Source organism: Microtus oregoni, unplaced genomic scaffold, assembly GCF_018167655.1.
Source record: "Microtus oregoni isolate MIOR12 unplaced genomic scaffold, Mior012 000085F_ref0000168, whole genome shotgun sequence".
NCBI lineage: Eukaryota > Metazoa > Chordata > Mammalia > Rodentia > Cricetidae > Microtus > Microtus oregoni.
The window spans coordinates 3,368,572-3,382,912 of NW_024544551.1; positions in this window are offsets into that span (position 1 = coordinate 3,368,572).

Below are 14,341 nucleotides of genomic sequence, written 5' to 3' on the forward strand. Positions count from 1 at the left end.
CTGCAGGGGGCGGGGGGAGAAGGAGTTTTTTGTGAAAATGCCTGCAAGTTGCGGGAACTTCAGTGGTACAGCTTTCCTTAGTTGTCAACATGCTGTGTAGTACTGCAGCTGCCTGGGTCACTCTCCTGCGAGTAATCCCAATACACGCAGTGTTTCACAAAGCAAGACTTGATGGAATTATCCCTTTGTTCCGTTGCTGTCTGGTCTGCCATAGCTGTTTGTTCTCATGCACACATGGTAAGAGCGGGGAGCCCTTTTACTGTTTCATAGTGGACTTTTATATTTGGTATAATATTCAAATACTCTTATGTCATTAAGTGTTTCTGTACAGAGGCTGAGGATGTGCAGCGATACACCACCGCCATCAACCACTGCATTTCAAGGTATTAACCTTATGAAGCTCTCTCATGTTAAATGCAATAAGGAAATTAAAAGGTATACTGCCTGGAAATTAGAAAATAATGTCACGTTCATTTCTATGGATAGACCTTTAATTTCACACTGTTGCAGAGGACATCAATGATCTTAACTATGAAGTAATATCAACATATAAAATGTTATATTTATAAAGCCAAAAAGCTTTGACTTTCATTGTTTAAAGCATAGCTATATGAATAATTCATTACTCAGCTAATTTTATGAGTTCATTTTCTTATTTCTGTTTAAATACAGAAATATATACTGAAAGTACACAAAATCATTTAATATTAAAATCTTATTAAATTCATAACCAAAACTGGCATTTGTCAAACTACATCTCTCAGTACATAGATAGCATTCCATAAAACTGAGCATAGGTCACACATGGGGACTGATAGGATTGGAAAGCCATGATATGGTAGTACTAAAACACACTAAATGGTCAGGGGGCTTGAAAGGCAGGCTAAACCACGTCAGACCTTATACAACACAAAATAGAAATGGAGAGATTAAAGGTTGTAAATTGGATAAGCAACATAGTCTCCTCTTGAGGGAATGGCCTGGCAGCATATAAAACTAGACTTAGGAAGAATCATCAGTTTTCTAGCAATTTTTCCAACCCAGGCAAGATATGATGAGTATAGATAATAACACAGAGAGAATGAATGGATTTGAAAGACATTTCACTGCCTTTTGAAGGCAGTCAACATAAGACAGATTGTCCCATCGCAGGCATTGGGAACGAACTGAACTCATTCACAGCCATGACAACCTTACCACCGAACAGGTGCAGCTAAATGCATGAGAGAAAGCAGCCAACTGATTGGGAGCATTTTTCTAAATGGATTTTCATGCAAAGTACGTTTTTCAAAGACAAGCGCTGACATTTTTAAAGTATACAAGTATATTACTAAAATTTAGCAAGAAAACTGAAGTAACTGTTTAGAACAAAGCCAAGTACCTGTTGGCTTTACAAACTATTACATCTATCAATCAATATAACTTTTAAGAAAGCAGAATTTCATCAATGGCCTTTGTCACAAGCTTATAGCACATAGTAATAATAAAATCAAGTTTAATTTAGTATATTTATTGATTTTGTACTCTCCACAGAAGTCTTCCCCTTCCTTGTTCCCACACACAGAGCTAGCCTCTGCATAACCCAGTCCTTGGTTACCCTATGCAGTTTGTTATTTCAGACATGATCAAGGAGTAGGTTTCAACATCAGCATTATTGACAATTGGGCTATGTAATTCTTTGTGGAATTAATAGTGACCATGTGGTTAAGGAAGAATGTGAAAAGTCTGTTATGAAAAATCTTACTATTCAGCAATGATTCTAAATTAGACAATAATACATGTGGGAGACAAGAAAGGAAGCCATTAGCTCATCCCACACTTTCAAATGACCTAATCGGCAAATTACTGGACTGACAGTCTTTATGTAGACCACTGTGGCACAGTTTAGTGTCCAGATAACTGGTAATTGTGACTAGAGGGTGTTATGGCATTAAAGTAGGAAGCAACTGATGCAGCAATTATTTCCAACGAGATGAAATTGAAATAGTACTTGACGTCACAAAATGGATCAACAACTATCAATTCTCTTCAAGTCTACCCCTTGGTAGGTAAACAGCATCCCTCAGAGAAAAGTAAAGGACATGCGCACTAGCTCCTTATGCTAGTCATCATGATTCTATCCATTTTATCCAAAATTTGCTTTTAGGTTGCTTTATATTTCTTAATAAAATTACTTTAATGAATGCATATTAATTGTAAGCTTATGTCATGTAAGATTGTCAACATAGTAAGCCTATGTAGAATAGTAAGCTTTTACATTTTCATACATATATATACAGGAAGTACAATAGTGGAATTATATATTAACCATATTTTTAAGGTTTAGATTTGGGGATTTTTAAACCTCTACGCTTAATTCCATAGTGTCCAGATTAATATATGACACTATCAAAATTGTTCAAGTGTTCCTTTTCCTAAATTCAACATCTGTAGTTTGTTTTCTTTTTCTCTTAGACTTTGGGGGCTCTATCATCCAACTCCCAAATAAATAAATACATGAAGACTTATTATTACTTATTAATGCCCGGCCTTAGCTTGGCTTATTTCTTGGCAGCTTTTCTTTTATTTTTTTTTTAAAAATTATTTATTTTATATATATGAAGTTCTATCTGCATGTATGTCTGTGTGCCAGAAGAGGGCATCAAATCCCACTATAGATGGCTGTGTGTTACCATATGGTTGCTGGGAATTCAACTCAGGACCTCTGGAAGAGCATCCAGTGCTCTTGACAACTGAGCCATCTCTCTATCCCCATGGCCAGCTTTTCTTAACTTAAATTATCCCATCTATCTTTTACCTCTGGGCTTTTCCTTTTTTCTATTTCTGTATACCTTTTCTTTCCTTCTTACTCCGTGGCTTGCTGTGTGGCTGGCCCCCAGTGTCCTTCTCTTTCTTTTTTTTTTATTGAGAAAAAAAAATTTCTGCCTCCTCCCAGCCTCCCACTCCTCCCCCCTCCCCCCACTCTTCTCTTTCTTCTTTTGCTCCTCCATCTCTCTTCTCAGATTTCTCTTCCCATTTATTCTCTCTGCATGTCAGCCCCTCCTATCCTTTCTCCTGGTCAGCTGTTGGCTATTCAGTTCTTTATTAGATCAATCAGGTGTTTTAGACAGGCAAAGTAACACAGTTTCACAACGTTTAACAAATACAACACACCACTGCATCATTTAAAAAAATATTCCATATCATAAACAAACATAACACATCTTAAAATAATATTCTACAAAAACAGCCTCACCACATTTATTGTTACTTACTAGATGACAGAAATTCTGCTAGGGGGGGTCTATCCTGGTTTGGATAGACAAGTGATCCAACATATCTGCAACAAAATCCTTTTCTTTTAAATGATAACAAATTTAAATTTAAAATATTTTCTCTGAATAGCATTTAACATAATTCAGTTTGGTCTCTCCCAAATTTCCATCTTTATGATTGAATAGAATCCAGCAAAAGTTCTAAAAACTGGCTCTTATGTTACACATCCATATTCACAGATATCTTGAAACATGCTTCTACCAGTTTAGTAAGATTCACAAATTGTTTTTTTTTCTGAAAAAAATGCTTTGTTTTGAATTTAAAAATTTTAAAAACAACAGTAGTCTTAATTTCAGTAGGAATGTAAGAAATATATTTAAGAAATTTTAACTTTTTCAATTTCTCCATCTAACAATGTTTGAGGCAACCTTTAAGAATTCATTAAAATTATAAAATCTGTTCTAATGATTAGACAGTGTCTTTTATTATTTGCTTTATTTAACTAATTTTCTCTGAATTTTTTATTTGGGCTTTTTATAGAAATATTAATTCTTTTTTTCAAATCTGAACTCAAAGACAACCAACTCCAGAAACCTTCTGTTCATGCTACCTTTGCTTTCCTACAGTGTCTGTTGCATGACTCTTCCTGGGACAATGTAAAGAAATATCTCTTCACTCCAAACAGAACCAGCACAGACAACCAAAGAAAGCCTTCCATCCAGGTCCAGCTTAGCTTGTTTGGTTTACATACTGAAGCATGAGAAACTTGAAGGCAACTACATCACTAAAATAGACCCACTCCAAGCATGTAGGAACCAAAGGCAATGGCACTAGTGAAGAGCATCACTTCAATCAATTGTTTACGTCACATCATATCAGGAAGGAGAAGGGCCTTGTGAAGCTATCAGGAGCCTTCTGAGTCACATGAGCCTCCTTCCTCCAGATGAGAGAATGTTAACAGGATTGGTTTCTACAATGTCTCCTTTGGGCGGCCACAAAGGCTTTGTTTCGGCACAAAACAAGCAGCTTCACGCTATTAGGACTCTATTGGACATTTATACTACTCTTTCATGTGATAAAAATCTTTCTACCACAATTTTTAAACAATATATTGACTAATGTTTAGTCTACTGAACATAGCAAATCATTTTGCAAATAGATGATTAAAATGATTGTTAAATTGAATCAAAGCCCACTACTGTATTGAAAATGAATTGTAACTGGGCTTAAGTGTTTTCTAAGCATAAATTTCAATTACTATAGGTTTTGGTTCAATAATCTTGAGTTTTATAGTGAGGGAATGTGTAAATAATAAATCCTGCATGTCACATGTATGAAGGGACTTAGAGTTATTAAATGCATTAAAGCATTAATTGTTGAGTAATTGGTAGATAGCTGGATGAGAAAGAACAGCATGGGGCTCAGAAATTATTAAGATATCAATGACTGCATATGAGAGGGTATGGGAGGTCCTTCTGTCTATGTGTTGCTTTTATTGGTTAATGAATAAAGGAACTGTTTTGGGCCTATAGCAGAGTTATAGGGGAACAGAGCTAGGTGGAGAAAACTAAAAGGAATGCTGGGAGGAAGAAAGAGTTGGAGAGATGCCAAGGATCTGCTGCAGGATCTAGACGTGCTAAAATTTGCTATGTAGGCCATGACCTTGTGGTGATACACAAATTAATGGAGATGGGTTAAATTAATATGTAAGAGATAGCCAATAAAAAGTTAGAGCTAATGGACCAACAGTGGTTTAATTAATACAGTTTCTGTGTGGTTATTTTGGGTCTAAGCTAGCCGGGCAACCAGGAAACAAACAAGCGGCCTCCATACAACAAATTGGCTCCCAACTTCTTTCCACAATGATGAGTCTTGAACTGCCTCTGTTAGCACTATGCCATTTGGGTTATTTGCCATTCAAGAGACATAAATCATTCATATGCAATGTTAATATCAAACACAATGATGAAAATAATAGCCATTTAAACTATAGAGAAGCAAATATTCTTCAACTGTATGTTGGGTTTCCACTTAAACTTCACAACCTGCCAGGTTATTACTCCCATTTTTTGCAAGTAAAAATCTTGGCATACACGATTTCAGAAGGGCAGACACTACAGCTGTTAATAGGTAGAACTGAAGACTAGTCTTTTGCAATCTGACTCCAGAGCTCAAGTCCTTAGCTACAATTATGAGTTGCTAAGTAGGCGTTGGCACCCTCACTTTATATTTGGTAAAATGAAGTTTTGTAAAATGTTAATTAGCCTTTTCAGAACAGTGTGTTCTATAATTTCAGCAATAAGACTTTTAGATTAGTAGTAAGTATAAAGTCATAAATTTAATGAAATTATTCCATTAAAATTCAAATGAAACCTAAGCAAAAAAAAAAAAACTTTTAGAAAATGTTGTTAGGCATATTTCTTAAGAAAGCCTCTCCGCTGACACAAATAATTCCAAACAAACATCCCAGACTCCTTGGGTATAGGGGTGTCAGGGGGCTGGGGTCTTACTTCCAACCAAACAGATGTTAAATTTGTAAAGATGTTATTGTAACTTGAATATTTCCTGTCTCCTACTAGTAGTGTATTCTTTAGTATACTTATTAATTGACTCTTCAATAAATCTGGTTTACTGTAGTTTGTGAGTCATTTAAAATAAAAATCCAAGATTTTATCTTTTGCTAAATATAAATAGATTCAGAAGACCCATCAAGTTTCTTTTTAATTTGGAAAAGGTTCTCACACACCATTCATGTAACTTTCCTCAGCTTTCCAACTTAGCTTTGGTGCCCAATTTAGAAAGCAATACTGCCACCAAGAGGATAAGAGGTGGAAATGCACAGTCAAAAGAAGGAGCGTGTGACTTGGTTCTGGATGGCAGAAACAGTTGTGTTGTGACCTGATTCTTGAGGAATTACTGAAACAGTCCAACTACTAAAGGCTGTAATTGGCATGTGTGAGAAAAATGATGCAATTTTTGGTAACTTATGCTTTCACCCTCGAAGAAAGTAAAACACGGTTGTACGGATATAACTCTCTTCTTGGCAAAATCTATTAACTTCCCAACAGCTACATTGGGGTTCCAAAGTATATGAAAAATATTCTAGATAGAAAAATTTGGCTAAGTCGGTCAGCATTGAAGAGAACAATGAGAACATCTAGCAACCAGTGCTAACCCCATCTAAAAAAAAGTGACTAAATCATGTCTCCCCAGAGTCCTGGGGGCTAAGAGTTCAAACCACAAGGCGTGTGCTTACAGCAGAAGAAAGATAATGACTCATGAAGTCATTGTGTAATTTACAAAATTCTTCTCCCCCCATGTGCTTTCCTTCTTCTAATGTGAGCCCTGGAAAGCAGAAGGTGTGTCATTGATTCAGTGTAATAGATCAATATATTTCCAAGTGGGTTTTTTTTGGGGGGGGTTGTTTTGCTTTTAAGAAATCATTGCATAATACAGAGTCATAGGGTTTATAACCTAAGTTATTTTCTGCAAGTCTGAGGTTCCTCGTTTTGGTATATGCAACTTCTATAGTTTTGGAGTGGTGTGATACAGTGCTTCATACAGATAAACAATTATTCACTCACGTGTTGCTTAAAAGGCTGTCATTCTGCCTACTTATTTACCTTCATAATTTTGTTTAAAAAACTGTCCACATACATGTAAATGTAGTTTTTTATTCTTTCCTGATGCTAAACATCTAGGTTTAGATGTGTTTTAAAACACGGCTCCTATTTACAAATTGAGAAAAAAGATAGAATTGGCAATACTAAGGCCTAAAGTCAAGATCTCTTTGAAACAATCTAAGAGTGTGCCCCCTGAACTAGATATTGATTTTGCCGACTCTTCATCCAGATATTCAATTCTTAATCCCTGGTGTGATGTAATTTAGGGATAAAACATTTGTGGGAGTAACAAAGGCTTTTTTTTCCTTTTTTTCCCTCTTTTTTTTTATTGAGAAAAGGAAAAAAAAGTAGCCGCCTCCTCCCAGCCTCCCATTTCCCTCCCCCTCTTCCCACCCTTCTCCCCCTCCCCCAAACTCCTCTCCCCCTCCCTCTCCAGTCCAAAGAGCAGTCAGGGTTCCATGCCCTGTGGAAAGTCCAAGGTCCGCCCCCCTCCGTCCATGTCTAGGAAGGTGAACATCCAAACTGGCTAGGCTCCCACAAAGCCAGAACATGCAGTAGGATCAAAACCCTGGGCCATTGTCCTTGGCTTCTCGTCAGTCCTCATTGTTCGCCATGTTCAGAGAGTCCGGTTTTATCCCATGCTTTTGCAGTCACTGTCCAGCTGGCCTTGGTGAGCTCCCAATAGATCAGCCCCACTGTCTCAGTGGGTGGGTGCACCCCTCGTGGTCCTGACTTCCTTGCTCATCTTCTCCCCGGACAGGGGAGCACGGAAGCACAATTCTTAGTTAAGAGATCCACCTTAGGGTTGGCAAGAGACTTGACCCTAGAGCGGCTCCCAGGAGCCGATGGTGATGTCCCCAGTTAGTCCCTTGGGCAGCTGAGGATAGGGAACCTGAAATGACTGTATCCTATAGCAATACTGACGAATATCTTGCATATCACCATAGAACCTTCATCTGGTGATGGATGCAGATAGAGACAGAGACCCACACTGGAGCACTAGACTGAGCTCCCAAGGTCCTAACTAAGGCTTTTTAAGATCATTACTGTGAGATCTTAATCCAAGAGGGTTGTGGCCGTTGAAAGAGACACAAGAGAGTTCTCCACATGTGCAGAGAATAAAAGTCATATGAGAATATGGCCAAAATTAGATGTCTGCAACTGGAGAGCCTGGAAATGAACCCTAATGGCAACGCTTGGGAACACAGACCTCTGCCATGTAATCTTCCCAGCCTGTGGGATTTTGTTAGATCAGCCCAAGCACAGTAACACCGCGGGAGTTCAGGGCCTTTAAAGAACCTAAGACAGGGCTGGGCAGTGGTGGCCACGACTTTAATCCCAGCATGTGGGAGGCAGAGGTGGGTGGATCTCTGTGAGTTAAAGGCCAGCCTGGTCTACCAGAGCTAGTTCCAGGATGGGCTCCAAAGCTACAGAGAAACCCTGTCTCGAACCCCCACCCCCCCAAAAAAGAACCTAAGACAGGGAAAACTGAGTCCCTGGTGATCGTGTTTGTGGACCCTCAGTTTCACTAGTCTTTATTTATTAATTTATTTATTTATTAAAGATTTCTCTTTCCCGCCACCGCCTCCCATTTTCCTCCCCCTCCCCCAATCAAGTCCCCCTCCCTCGTCAGCCCAAAGAGCAATCAGGGTTCCCTACCCTGTGGGAAGTCCAAGGACCACCCACCTCCATCCAGGTATAGTAAGGTGAGCATCCAAACTGCCTAGGCTCCCACAAAGCCAGTACGTGCAGTGGGATCAAAAACCCATTGCCATTGTTCTTGAGTTCTCAGTAGTCCTCATTGTCCTCTATGTTCAGCGAGTCCGGTTTTATCCCAGGCTTTTTCAGACCCAGGCCAGCTGGCCTTGGTGAATTCCCGTTAGAACATCCCCATTCTCTCAGTGTGTGTGGGTGCACCCCTCGTGGTCCTGAGTTCCTTGCTCGTGCTCCGTCTCCTTCTGCTCCTGATTTGGACCATGAGATTTCTGTCTGGTGCTCCGATGTGGGTCTCTGTCTCTGTCTCCTTTCAATGCCTGATGAAGGTTAATATTCAGGAGGATGCCTATATGTTTGTCTTTGGGTTCTCCTTATTTAGCTTCTCTAGGATCGCGAATTATAGGCTCAATGTCCTTTGTTTATGGCTAGGAACCAAATATGTGTGAGTACATCCCATGTTCCTCTTTTTGGATCTTGCTTACCATACTCAGGATAGTGTTTTCTATTTCCATCCATTTGTATGCAAAATTCACAAAGTCCTTGTTTTTTACTGCTGAGTAGTACTCTAATACGTATATATTCCATACTTTCTTGATCCATTCTTCCATTGAAGGGCATCTAGGTTGTTTCCAGGTTCTGGCTATTACAAACAATGCTGCTATGAACATAGTTGAGCATATACTTTTGTTGTATGATAAGGCCTCTCTTGGGTATATTCCGAAGAGTGGTATTGCTGGGTCCAGGGGTAGGTTGATCCTGAATTTCCTGAGAAACCACAACACTGCTTTCCAAATTGGTTGCACAAGTTTGCATTCCCACCAGCAATGGATGAGTGTACCCCTTTCTCCACAGCCTCTCCAGCAAAGGCTATCCTTGGTGTTTTTGATTTTAGCCATTCTGACAGGTGTAAGATGATATCTTAAAGTTGTCTTGATTTGCATTTCCCTAATCGCTAAGGAAGTTTAGCATGACCTTGTCTTTTGGCCATTTGAACTTCTTCTGTTGAGAATTCTCTGTTCAGCTCAGTGCCCCATTTTATAATTGGGTTGATTAGTCTTTTACGGTCTAGTTTCTTGAGTTCTTTATATATTTTGGAAATCAGACCTTTGTCAGTTGCGGGGTTGGTAAAGATCTTCTCCCAGTCAGTGGGTTGCCTTTCTGTCTTAGTGACAGTGTCCTTTGCTTTACAGAAGCTTCTCAGTCTCAGGAGGTCCCATTTATTCAATGTTGCCCTTAATGTCTGTGCTGCTAGGGTTATACATAGGAAGTGGTCTCCTGTGCCCATGTGTTGTAGAGTACTTCCCACTTTCTCTTCTATCAGGTTCAGTGTGTTCAGACTGATATTGAGGTCTTTAATCCATTTGGACTTGAGTTATGTGCATGGTGATAGATATGGATCTATTTTCATTCTTCTACACGTTGACATCCAGTTTTGCCAGCACAATTTGTTGAAGATGCTCTTTTTTTTCCATTGTATACTTTTAGCTCCTTTATCAAAAATCAGGTGTTCATAGGTGTGTGGGTTAATGTCAGGGTCTTCTATTCGAATCCATTGGTCGACTTCTCTGTTTTTATGCCAATACCAAGCTGTTTTCAATACTGTAGCTCTGTAATAGAGTTTGAAGTCAGGGATGGTAATGCCTCCAGATGATCCTTTATTGTATAAGATTGTTTTGGCTATCCTGGGTTTTTTGTTTTTCCTTATAAAGTTGATTATTGTCTTCTCCAGATCTGTGAAGAATTTTGATAGGGATTGCATTGAATCTATAGATTGCTTTTGGTAGAATTGCCATTTTTACTATGTTGATCCTCCCAATCCAAGAGCAAGGGAGGTCCTACCATTTTCTGGTGTCCTCTTCAATTTCTTTCTTCAAAGACTTAAAGTTCTTGTCAAATAGATCTTTCACTTCCTTGGTCAGAGTTACCCCAAGATATTTTATGCTATTTCAGTCTATCGTGAAAGGTGATGCTTCTCTGATTTCCCTCTCTGTTTCCTTATCCTTAGTATATAGGAAGGCCACTGATTTTTTTGGAATTGACCTTGTATCCTGCCACATTACTAAAGGTGTTTATCAGCTGTAGGAGTTCTTTGGTAGAGTTTTTGGGGTCGCTTATGTATACTATCATATCATCTGCAAATAATGAAAGCTTAACTTCTTCCTTTCCAATACGAATCCCCTTGATCCCCTTATGTTGTCTTATTGCTATTGCTAGAACTTCAAGCACTATATTGAATAGGTATGGAGAGAGTGGACAGCCTTATCGTGTTCCTGAGTTTAGTGGGATGGCTTTGAGTTTTTCTCTGTTTAATTATATGTTAGCTGTCGACTTGCTGTAAATAGCTTTTATTATATTTAGGTTTGACCCTTGTATCCCTAATCTCTCCAAGACCTTTATCATAAGGGGGTGTTGAATTTTGTCGAATGCTTTTTTGGCATCTAATGAAATGATCATATAGTTTTTTTCTTTCAGTTTATTTATATGGTGGATTACATTGATAGATTTGCATATGTTGAACCAGCCCTGCATCTCTGGGATGAAGCCTACTTGATCATAATGGATAATTTTTCTAATTTGTTCTTAGATTCGGTTTGCCAGTATTTTATTGAGGATTTTTGCGTCGATATGCATGAGTGAGATAGGCCTGTAAGTCTCTTTCTTGGTTGGGTCTTTGTGTGGTTTTGGTATCAGGGTAACTGTAGCTTCATAAAAGGAATTTGGTAATGACTCTTCTGTTTCTATATTGTGAAATACATTAAGGAGTATAGGTATTAGCTCTTCTTGGAAGTTCTGGTAGAATTCTGCATTGAAACCATCTGGTCCTGGGCTTTTTTTGGAAAGGAGATTTTTGATAACAGTTTCTAGTTCTTCGCGACTAACAGGTCTATTTAGATCGTTCACCTGGTCTTGGTTTAGCTTTGGTATATGGTACTTATTTAAAAAAATGTCCATTTCTTTTGCTTTTTCCAGTTTTGTGACATACCGACTTTTGTAGTAAGATCTAATGATTCTCTGAATTTCCTCTGTGTCTGTGGTTATATCCCCCTTTTCATTTCTGATCTTATTTATTTGCGTGTTCTCTCTCTGTTGTTTAATTAGTTTGGATAGGGGTTTATCAATCTTGTTGATTTTCTCCAACAACCAACTTTTTGTTTCATTGATTCTTTGAACTGTTTTCTGTGTTTCTATTTTGTTGATTTCCGCCCTCAGTTTGATTATTTCCTGTCTTCTACTCCTCCTGGGCGCGTCTGATTCTTTTTTTTCTAAATCTTTCAGGTGTGCTGTTAAGTCCCCGATGTATGCTTTCTCTGTTTTCTTTAAGTGGGCACTTAGTGCTATGAACTTTCCTCTTAGCACTGCTTTCATCGTGTCCCATGGGTTTGAGTATGTTGTCTCTTTATCATTAAATTCAAGGAAGACTTCAATTTCTTTCTTAATTTCTTCTTTGACCCAGGTGTGGTTCAGTAGTTGACTGTTCAGTTTCCATGAGTTTCTTGGCTTTCTGGGGGTAGCATTGTTGTTGCCTTCTAACTTTAATCCGTGGTGATCTGATAAAACACAGGTGGACACTGATATTTTTTTGTATCTGTGGAGGTTTCCTTTGTTTCCGCGTATGTGGTTAATTTTCGAGAAGGTTCCATGAGCTGCAGAGAAGAAGGTATATTCTTTCCTATTTGGGTGGAGTCTTCTATAGATATCTGTTAAGTCCATTTGCTTCATTACCGCCAATAATTCTCTTAATTCTCTATTAGGTTTCTATCTGATTGACCTGTTCATTGGAGAGAGAGGTGTATTGAAGTCTCCTACTATTTGTGTGTTTGGTTTGATGTCTGCCTTGAGTTCTATTAATATTTCTTTTACATACGTGGGTGCTTTTATATTAGGGGCGTAGATATTCAGGATTGAGACGTCATCCTGATGAATTGTTCCTGTTATGAGTATAACGTGTCCATATGGATCTCTTCTGATTGATTTTAGTTTGAAGTTAGTTTTGTTAGAAATTAGTATGGCCACAACTGCTTTTTTCTTAGGACCATTTGCTTGAAACACCTTTTCCCAAACCTTTACTCTGAGTAGATGCCTGTCTTTGTGGTTGAGGTGTGTTTCTTGTAAACAGCAGAATGTTGGATCCTGTTTTCATATCCAATCTCTTAGCCTGTGCCTTTTTACAGGTGAATTGAGACCATTAATATTAAGTGATATCAATGACCAGTCGTTTTTTACTCTGGTTATTCTTATTGTTTTTGGTAGTAGAGTTTGTGTGTCTCCCTTCTTTGAGTTGTGCTGCTGAAGGGTCGCTAGATGCTTGAGTTATTGTAGGCAGTGTTGGCAATGTTGGATTCCTTGGGTTGCAATTTTCCTTCTATTACTTTCTGTAGGGCTGGATTTGTGGCTACGTATTGTTTAAATTTGTTCTTATCCTGGAATGTCTTGTTTTCTCCATTGATAGTGATCAATAGCTTGGCTGGGTATAGTAGTTTGGGTTTGCATCCGTGGTCTCTTAGTTTCTACAGTACCTCTATCCAGGACCTTCTGGTTTTCATGGTTTTTATAGAGAAGTCAGGTGTAAGTCTGATCGGTTTACCTTTATAAGTTACTTGGCCTTTTTCCTTTGCAGCTCTTAGTATTCTTTCTTTAACCTGTATATTTTGTGTTTTGATTATTATATGGTGAGGAGAAGTTTTTCTTTGATCCAGTCTGTTTGGTGTTCTGTATACTTCTTGAATATTTAAAGGAATATCTTTCTTTATGTTGGGAAAGTTTTCATCCATAATTTTGTTAAAAATATTTTCTGGGTTTTGAGCTGTGACTCTTCTCCTTCTTCTATTCCTATTATTCTTAGGTTTGGTCTTTTTATTGTGTCCCATATTTCCTGAATGTTTTGTGATGAGAATTTGTTGGCTTTGCTGTTTTCTTTGATCAGTGCGTTTATTTTCTCTATGGTGTCCTCAGAATCTGAGATTCTTTCTTCTATCTCTTCTATTCTATTGATTATGCTTGTTTCTGTAGGCTCTGCTCGTTGACCTAGATTTTCCATATCCCGCTGGTCCTCAGTTTGTGTTTTCTTCCTTGCTTCCATTTCAGTTTTCAATTCTTTAACTGTATCCATTACCTGTTGGATCATTTTTTTCTTGGTTTCCCAGGGTATCATGTACATATTTACTCATTTCTTCAAATGTTTTGTTAATACTTCTCATCCATTTCTATAAGGGCGTTTTTCACATGTTGTTTAAGGGACTCTATTGCTCTCATAAAGTCAATTTTTTCCACTTCTTCTGTGTTAGGGTCAAGTCTTTCTGTTGTAAGATCATTGGGTTCTGGTGTTTTCATGTTGTTTTTCAGATTATTGGGTGAATTTTTGCCTTGGCGCCTGCCCATCTTCTCCTATCGATGCTATCTAATGGGTCTTTTAACACTGGATCAGGTTTCCATGCTGGCCAGGGGCTCCTCTTACAAAATGCCCTTTCTCTGTTTCCTGGCTCCTGCCGGGGGCCAAGATCCCTCTCACCCCTCAGAAGGGTCTTCAGGAACAGGACCCAGTTCACCAGGGACCTCGCCAACAAAAGGGCTACTACTCTGCAGGCCAGCCACCAAAACAGAGAAACTCCCGCTGCCCTCTGCCCTGAGCTCCCGACCCAGAGCCCAAAGAGGCTAAACTGGGTGATCCCGCAGCGCTAGGTAATGGTAGGGGAGTGAAGTAGGCCCCTGGGCGCAAGCTGGGATGGGTCAAGGAGAGAGAGGTTGCC